At 48.4% G+C, this 9,164-nt stretch overlaps 1 long non-coding RNA gene across 1 annotated transcript; it reads left to right on the top strand.

The window, feature by feature from the left end:
* The first annotated feature begins 5,172 nt into the window (after window positions 1-5,172).
* LOC117796014 lies at window positions 5,173-8,104 on the top strand. Its single transcript, XR_004620286.1, has 3 exons — window positions 5,173-5,193; window positions 5,319-5,641; window positions 7,949-8,104. It is a non-coding gene; the product is annotated as an uncharacterized LOC117796014 (long non-coding RNA).
* The last annotated feature ends 1,060 nt before the right edge of the window (window positions 8,105-9,164 follow it).

The following is a 9,164-nucleotide window of genomic DNA, read 5'->3' on the forward strand; positions in this document are numbered from 1 at the left end:
AAAAGTAAGCTAGAGAAAAGAAAATGTTGTTTAAAAGATCATAAGGAAGAGAAAATACATTTGCAGTGCTATGCTGTATCCCTCCCCGACAATCTGCATATAAGGGGACCCATGCTGTTCAAACCATGTTGTTCAAGGGTTAACCGTATACATCTGTCCTGGCCCTGGGAGCAGCTAAGGAATAGGAGAAGGAAACTGGTGGCAAGAGAGCAAGTTTGTGGCACTCAACACCATCCATTTTCAACTACCGCCAGAAGCCTGTTTACCTATGACACATCCTGTCCATCTGAAAAAAGGCTGATCCAATAGGTACCAGTATTATGACGCCAGTTATTAAAACACTAAAATACAGATTGGCAAACAGAGATTGCCCTGAATTCTTAGAGTTCCCCCTCCCCCCCTTCTCCTTTCCCCTTGTTCAGGACCACCCCCTCTCCCACCTCCCATGATCCAGCACCTCAAAGGTTATTTGCTCAGTATAGCAGTGGCCTAGATCTCTTCGGACTGGTGGGTGCACCTGCTGTACTGGTGGTCACCTGTGTGTCATCCTTGATTATAGATCATTTCAATCTACTCACGAAAGCAGCTTGCTCCAAGGCTCTCTGCTTGCCATGTTTCCTTAGAGCAATACAAGTCTGTTTGTTTGTTTAATTTAGCAAAAACTCTTATTGAGGCCCTGTCCTAAGAACTTTACAAATGTGGGGGCACCTGGGTGGCTCAGTTGGTTGAGCCCCTGCCTTCAGCTCAGGTCATGATCCTGGAGTCCCAGGTTTAGGATCAAGCCCCAAGTCAGGCTCTCTGCTCAGAAGGGAGTCTGCTTCTCCCTCTCCCTCTGCTCCTCCCCCTGCTTGTTCTCTCTCTCACTCTCTCTCAAATAAGTGAATAAAATCTTAAAAAAGAAAAAAGAATTTATTTCACCCTTGTAACAAACCTATGAGATTGGTAATGTTATAGTCTCCCATTTTATAGATGTGGAAATCGAGGCACAGACAGGTTACGTAACTTAGCCTCAAGGTCACCAGCTAATGAATGGAGAGCTGGGCTTGTAGGCCACTCTGGCCAGAGTCTGCTGCTCTCAACCCAAGAAAAGACAGTCATGAGCTAATGCGATGGGACTTTTTCCCTTTGCCAAAAACTTAGATTCACAAAGTGGACTCCAGTATTTCTTCCTCTCTTACATTCCCTTCCACCAAGTTTACACCTGGGGAGAGGGAAAGGGATCTTCCTCAGGTCACAAAGTAATTGGCTGCGGAGCTGGGAGCAAAATATTGCCCCTTGACTCCCTCCTGATCTCACAGCAGATTGCTCGAGTCCAGCTGAACGTCCCCTCAGAAATCCGTTTGGAAAGTGTGGTGGTTTTAAGAAATGTCCACAAGTTCTTGGATATTCCTCCCTTCAAGAGTTGGGGTGTCCTTTGCCTTCCCTCATGTGTGGGCTGGACTGAGAGTCTTGCTTCTACCGAATATAATAAAGCAGAAGCGTTAGGAGATTTGGTCATAAAAGGCCCTGCCACATCCTCCTCTCTTTCTCTCTCCCCCCCACCCCCAGTTGATTGTTCTGGGGAAGTCACCTGCCATGTGTGACCTTGAAAAAGTTACTTAACTTCTCTGTGCCTCAGGATTTCATATCCATGAAAGGGGGGAAATACTACCTCCTAGGACTGTTGTGAGAATGGAATGAACCAATTTATGGAGCTGGCACATAGTCAGTGAGCTATAGCAAGGACGCTCGGCACAGTTGTACAAACCGTTCACTGTTAAAGAGCTCCAACCTTAGAAGTCCAATCGGGGTTCACCAGTCCATGTCCTTTGGCCCGAGATTGTCTACCAAGAGGTGGCACTGTTTTCTACATTGTACCAGGGCCAAGCAGGAGCCCACAACGGTCCTGACAGGTGTTCCTTGCCAGCATACGGGATTTAAGTGTCTGGTAAATGCCACCTTAGCATTATCCTGAGGCCTGGAGCTGATGTCTACTGAGTTGATGCTGCCTACAGTACAATTGTTATTTGGTGCCTTTGTGGAGTTCTCCAGAATAATCTCAGGAGGATGCCAGTATCCCAAGCCTTGCTTCGACCTCTCAGATACAGATAAAAAATAAAAACTAAATGTAAAAATATTGACAATGTAAAAAGCTTAAAATCATGCGCGGCAACACCACGTATTGTTTCAGGTATATGTATAGACATGGCTCGAGTATAGAGAAACGTGTGGGAATATTCAGACCATATTCTGGAAAATAGTTACCGTTGGGTGGGGAGGGAATGAGGTTAGGAAGGGATGTACAGTACAGGGGTCTTCAGCTCTATTCATTATTTATTTCTTAAGCTCAATGGTGGATACACAAGTGTCTAGTCTTTATCTTAAATATGTAAAAATAATTCATAATCAGTACTATTGAAAAAGACCATTTTTCTGTATAAGAGAGAGCTTTTCATTTTTCTCTTCTTTAGTCTCTGTTAAATATTAAATCCAAATATTGATTTGGAACCAAAGAAACAAGCAATCATTCATTCAACAAGTATTTACTACTGAATGATAGAAGGCTCAAAGAGCAAAGAATTTCATCTGAACATTGTAACATTGACTAAATGACCTTGGTTTTTTGACTACTTCCCCTTCCTTCTATGAGGGCAGGGGCTCTGTCTTATTCCTATGTATGATTTCTGCTACATAATAGGTATTACTAAATGTTAAAGTAAATGGAATAAAACACAAATATGACGGTTTTTATCCTTACAGAGTTTTCCATACACTAAGGGTGGAGAAAAGATCTAGGATAAGTCAGGTCATGAGATGTGGCCTAAGTCCGAGCAAAGTTCTACGGGAATTCATTCATAAACTTGCTCACAACTATTCATTAGGTGCCTACTAGGCCCTGGGCGTGCGATTGTCAACAAGAGAAACATGGTCATCGGTTTTTACATCGCTCACTTCTTACCACATCACTCACTTCTTACCACCTTCATCACTACTCCGCTGGTCTATGCCACCAACATCTTTATAATAATAGCCACCCAATGCTGTCATCCTGACTGGTCTCCCTACCTCCACTCTGTTCCTCTACAGTAAAATCTCAACTGCATCCAGAAAGATCTCATTAAAACCCAAGTTAGAGCTCGTCACTCCTCTGCTCTAAAAACTTCAGTGGCTCCTCACCTGTGGGGGATTTGGCCACGAGTCCTTAAATCTCTTTTCAAGAGGTGAAGTCCATTTCTCAAACCCCTAAGTCTGGGCCGGCTTTGGGATTTTCTCTGTCTAGTAGAATGTGCCAATTCTGAGCCCAGGCCTCAGGAGGTTTTGAACACCTCTGTGCTTACTCTTGGAATCCTGCAACTGCTAGATAAACAAGCCTGTTGGGGGGGATGAGAGGCCACGTGGAGCAGAGCTGACCCAGACAAGGCCACCAAATTATTAGCCAACCTATCGGCTGTCTGAGAACACAGAGCCCAGCCTCGCCCAGCCTTTCCCAGAAGAACCTTCCAGATGACCCACAGACTCACAAGCTAAATAAATGGCCGTTTGAAGCCATTGAACTTTTTTGTGGTTTGTTGGGCAGTAAACGCAAACTGATTCACCATCTCGTTCAGGGAAAAAGTCAAAGCACTAACTGTATGCAGCACATTGCCTGGTGCATGGTAGGGGCTCAGCAAACATTTGTCGAATTAAACTCATAAATGGAGCTAACAGTCTAATGAGGGAAACAGGGAAAACAAACTAAGTAAATAAACTAGTAAAATAATGACAAAATTTGAGAAGTGCTACGAAGGACACAGGTAGTGGCTGGGGTACAGACCCACGGGGCAGAAGCGGGAAGGTGGTATTCCTGAGGCTCCCTATCTCTTTTAGGATAAAAGCCAAAATCTTTATCATGGCCTCTGAGACCCTACACCACCTGGTCCTGATACCGGCCACCTTCATCTTCTGCTATTCCTCTAACACACCAAACACTTAGGCCTCAGGTCCTTGCCAGAATGTTCCCTCCCTTCCTTCAAGTCACTGCTCAGATGCCCCCCTTTCAGTAAGGTCTTCCTGACCACCCTGTACACATAACAACTCACTGACCCCCAGAATTCTTTACCCTCCCCTCCCTTTCTTCTTCTCCACAGCACTTGGAACCAGCTGGTGTATTATATGTTAACTTTTGTTTGCTGTCTGCCTCCTCCCCTCCACTATAACTTCCAGGAGGGAAGGGATTTTGTTTTGCTCAATATACCCTCAGGACAATATTGCCTTAGGGCAGACATCCAGCCAGTGGATACAAAATCCTTTAGGCGCCAGGCTTCCTATCAATCCTAAAACCAACAAGGCAAGCATTGGGCTTTGAGCTATACTGGGAATCAAGCAAGGGCTTTTTAAAAAGCCAAAATACCCAGGTGAGTGTGGCATTGCTTATTGAGAACTCTACAAAGGTGCTCAGACAAGACTAAACACTACAAGCAACACCTGTCTTTAGAGCCGTATTTTACTGTCTGCTGGGGCACTCTAATCCATGCTACTATTTGCTTCTGGAAACAGCCCTGAGAGGCAGGCAGGGCAGATTTTATCACTCTCCACTTAGAGATGGAGGTGGAGGGGCACTGAGCTCTGGTGAGCGACCCCAGGCCACAGGCATTCTGGTAAAGTCAGAATGCAAATCCCAGTTGGTGTGACTCCAAGTACAGTGCTCATTTCACTATTTCTTACTGTTCTTCCATTCTGGGCTTTGACCCGGTGACCTTCTTGAATCATTAAGACTCAAAGCCAGTCTTGAGATCCTAGAAGACCCTCAACGTGACAGGCTTCTCTTCCCTAAAGACAGCATGCCGCGGAGAGGCGTAGGCAATGAACAGACGGTTGGGACGTCCACTCCAGAGCCTGCCGGTGGCTTTCAGATCTCCCCGGGCCTCTTCTGTGCGGTAGTCAGGCGAGGACCAGGCTGCATGGGGGGTTGAGGAAGGCCTACCACGGGGCAGGATGGGCAGCTGCTTTCGGGTAAAAACCAGAAAGAAATCCCAGTCTCGCTGCTTTATTTTGGTTTAAAAATCAAGTTGGCTGACAATGGAAACTCTTTCCCTGCTGCCCTCTCCTTTCTGCGCCGTGTTGACAGGAGACGGACTTGCTAATTCGGGCTGGGGTTTTTCCCTGCCCGGGCTGTTTTTCTCTTTTATCTTCATCAATTGAAGAGAGCTGTTCTGCCTTTCAAACAGTCGGAAGGTATCTGGGGTTTTGTGTATTTTTTCTTCCTTTCATATAATTCTGTGGGTCTTTTCCCAGATATGTATTTTTTTTTCTCAAATTAACTTCTAACTTGTTTAAGTTTCCGCCCATGTGACTTCCAGTGTGAGTTACCAGAAACCACAAGAGAGAGAGAGCGAGCACGAGCCCCAAAGCGAGCGACATGTCCCTGTGGGGAGCAGTGCCTCTGCACCCCAGAGTGAGGAGGACGCAGGGGTCAGAGGTGGCTGCAGGGCGGGCAGAGGAGGGAGCTGTGCAGGGGGCTGAGCTGGTGGCCCGGGAGCCGTCAGGAAGGGAGGCCGGCTGGTGACCAGAGAGCCCAGAGGCGCCTGGGGCTGTGTGGAGAGCCCGGAAGATTGCAGCCATGCCTCACAGCTCCGACAGCAGCGACTCCAGCTTCAGCCGCTCTCCTCCCCCCGGCAAACAGGTAGACTCCCCCTTCCCCCCTGCAACCCACCTGCTCATTCTCCAGGGAGGGGGGGGTTGGTCTCGGAGGGCCCGGCGACGCTGGCCTGTGCAGGGAGCCGAGGAGTGAGGGAGTGGCTGGTGGCAGGAGCCCCCTGTCACACTTAGAACATGGTCTTTGCAACTAAGCTGCACCTGTTGGCAGGGACCCTGCTCCTGCACCCATTCCCCCAAAGCCCCTTTCCCTCTCCGCTCCCAACGGGGCCCCTGCCTCCGCCTCTCCTGGGTCCCCACCCCACGAAGCTTTCTAGGAAGCCAGGAGGAGAATGGGCGACAAGGAACCCTGGTCTCCCAAAGGAAAGGGTGCACCTTTGTCCGAGGCGGGAGGAAGGTGGGGGGCATGGCTTGCAGAGGCTGCTGGGAGGCAGCCATCAGGGCAAGAGAGGGAGGCAGCAGGGAAAAGCAAAGAAGAAAAAACAGCAAGCGAGAGGAGGAAGCCCGGCCAGCCCAGAAGACTCTACCTCGTCGACTGGGGCACTGCTCCTGCTGCTAGCGTGGCCAGCAGAGAGGGAGGCAGGAGCTGCCACCAAAGCCTTTTCCCCTGTGGCTTCTGGACAGGAGGAAGGAATCAGGAGGCCTCATTGGAAGTTGCTGGAGACACTTGCCAGTAGCTCAGCTCTGGGGAAAGCAGAGCGATTGAGGTAGAAAGTCTGGGAGTGTTTGGAATCTAGACTGTGACTTCCAAGTCAAAAATGTTCAGCTTGGAACTTTTGCCAAAAAAACCCCAAAAAACGAAAAACAAAAACCAAAAAAACGGGGCACCCTGCCTGCCCCCAAGGTTCTGGAGTTTTCTCTTCAGCCCATTCTTTGACATCCCTCTCCAGAGAGGGACTTCATTCTCACCCAATACAGCAAGGGATTAACATTTCTTCTCCAACTCTGTGGTTTAAAAACCACATTCTTTCCTTGGCACAGATATCCAAGAGGAATTTCAAGATGGTGCAGCCGAAATAGAAGTATATAAACAGATAATACAGCATCTGTCATAAGTACTGCACAGAAGAGCAGCAGGTTGGGAGGAATCCTAGGGGGGACCTCTAGAGGGCAAACAGTCCAGTCGTCTGTTCCAGATGTTATCACGGTGGCTCAGGCTGCCTGGAAGTCTGTACTCTTCTTAGGAAGGAAATTACTCATGGCTTCCATGGTAACCTGGTTCCCCATGCCCCTTAGAGAAGAGCACTTCCTTCCCATCTAACGCAATGCCCTCCTACTGCAATGGCCTGGAAGTGTTGGGCACACTGGTAAGACTTATGCTTGCTGGGCATGGAGTCTTGCCCCAGGAACAGTGCCCCTGGATCCCGTGTGGGTGTGAGAGGGAACAGGGCAGGGGTTGTGGGAGGGTTTTACTTAGACTCCTATACTTATTCTGCAGTATCTGGGGGAAGAGCTGGAGCTAACCTCTGAGCCCGAGCAGGGGACATGTCCATCTATACATAGAGGACATATACTTAGAGGACACCCAGAGGTCCTCTTGTCCTAAACACCCATCACTACCTGCCACAGCCAGGGAATTGCCACCATTAAAGCTGTTCTTGGCCTCTAGTTTGTATTAGGCATTGTGCTCAGGGCCACGGGGAATGTCAAGGTTACTGAACATAAGGGAATGCAGGAGAGAAAGAGGTAGATCTGGGATGGGGACCTCAGCCCAGGGATGTGGCAGACGACACATGGGTACAAATCAGTGAGGGGCGGGAAGTGGCTTGGAAAGGCACCAGAAGATGGAAGGCCCTGGATTACTGTAGGCTCCTGCACCAGCGCTTTGAGCCTTAGTTTCCTCACATACAAGATAGAAACAATACCGACTTCACAGAACTGAGGAATTAAACAAGAGCACCTCTAAAAAAGCACTTGCACAGAAGTTGGCACATAGTAGGTGCTCAGCAAAGTTTTGAAAAAAAAATCGCAAGAAAATTCTAGGCCAAAAAGTGAGAGAGTGAGGGTGGAGCAGCTCTGAAGAGAGGGGAGGTGATAAAACACACTTCATCGCCTTAACCATTTTTTTCCAAATACAGCCCTATCGAGGCCCCAGGGTCTTTTTCCTCTTCCTGTAGCTTTTGGCCAAAATAGCTATAGGGACTTAAGGGAGCGTAACAGTGTGGGGAAGAGTTCTCTTTGGGGCTAAGCCTTTTGGTAAGCAGGGGGCGAAGGGGCAAATGAAAAGATGAAGAAATGGAAGAATGGACTGACGGATACCAAACAACACGAGAATGTGCTTTAACTCAGAAGAGAGGAGCATACTCACCTAATTCCCATCATCTCTGCTTCCCAGGACTCATCTGATGATGTGAGAAAAGTTCAGAGAAGGGAGAAAAATCGCATTGCCGCCCAGAAGAGCCGACAAAGGCAGACACAGAAAGCTGACACGCTGCACTTGGTGAGTGTTCAGACCTTTCTTCATCCTTTTGAGTCTTAGGCTTTGCTCCCCACCATCCATGGATGCTTGGACCACAGCTTTGAGTCTGCCTGCATGGAGATGTTTGTGGGGGGGTGGGGGTAAGCGGAAGGGTAGGGCTGTGGGGTGCGGTGCAGAGGAGAGGTTCTCCTCTGGGTGTATTGAGAAGATTTAGTAGCAAAGAATGAGCTAGGGAGCTGAAAAAGAAATGCGCCCTCTTCCTGACCTCCTGAGGGCATGAGGTGTAAAGGAGTTGAGCTTGTGAAGGAGGGAGGCTGGGTGGAAGCAGTACTGTCTGCTCAGAGATGGGGGAGCCAGAGAGAGCTCTAGCCCTCTGGAGCCTAGAAAGCAGAAGGCAGGACTATCTTTGGGAAGAATTTAGAAGGTGTTAAGCACTTTGGGAGAGCCCATGATCCCAGTGTTAGGATAGCCCATGGTCCTAGCCCCTAGGAGGCCAGCTGGCAGCCGCCCCGGGCCCTGCATTTGGAACAAGGAGGTCCATCGGGTGCTGCAACTTACTCCTCTTTCCAGAACATCTTTAAGATTTTATTTTGAAATATCTTTCATGATATCCCAAGGGCTCTGTGAAAGATGCGGTTTCAAGTGGACCTATCTGGGATGGTCCCTATTCTGGTTGAGTTGCTTCCAGTCTCAAACTTTCTAGAGAAGGCCTTGACCCCTGGCTTGAGCAAGAGCCTTGGGTAATGCTGACTGCACATCCACTGGGGGACCAAGGCCCTGGGCAACGTTCCTGACTTCTGGCTGCATGCTTCCCAGAGCAGTGCTTCCTCCTTGTCTCCCATATCTTACCGCTTAGCTCTCCTCATCCTGTCCCTTCATTTGGTCCTTGGTCAACCAACTCTTACTTCACTGGCTCTTCCTTTACCATCCCCTTGCCCTTTCCTCTAGCAACCCCACCTTCCTGTCCTTCCTCCTGAACTATTCCCGAACCTCTCACATTTTAGTCATTCATTTCAATGGTAAAGGGCAATTGGTACCCAAAATAAGTATGTTTGTGTTTACTGGAAAGATTACCATGGCAATCAGCCAGTTAGAATAGTTGTTTTAATTTTATCAAGAAAGAGTAAGATGT

Source organism: Ailuropoda melanoleuca, chromosome 14 (genome assembly GCF_002007445.2).
Source record: "Ailuropoda melanoleuca isolate Jingjing chromosome 14, ASM200744v2, whole genome shotgun sequence".
NCBI classification, from domain to species: domain Eukaryota; kingdom Metazoa; phylum Chordata; class Mammalia; order Carnivora; family Ursidae; genus Ailuropoda; species Ailuropoda melanoleuca.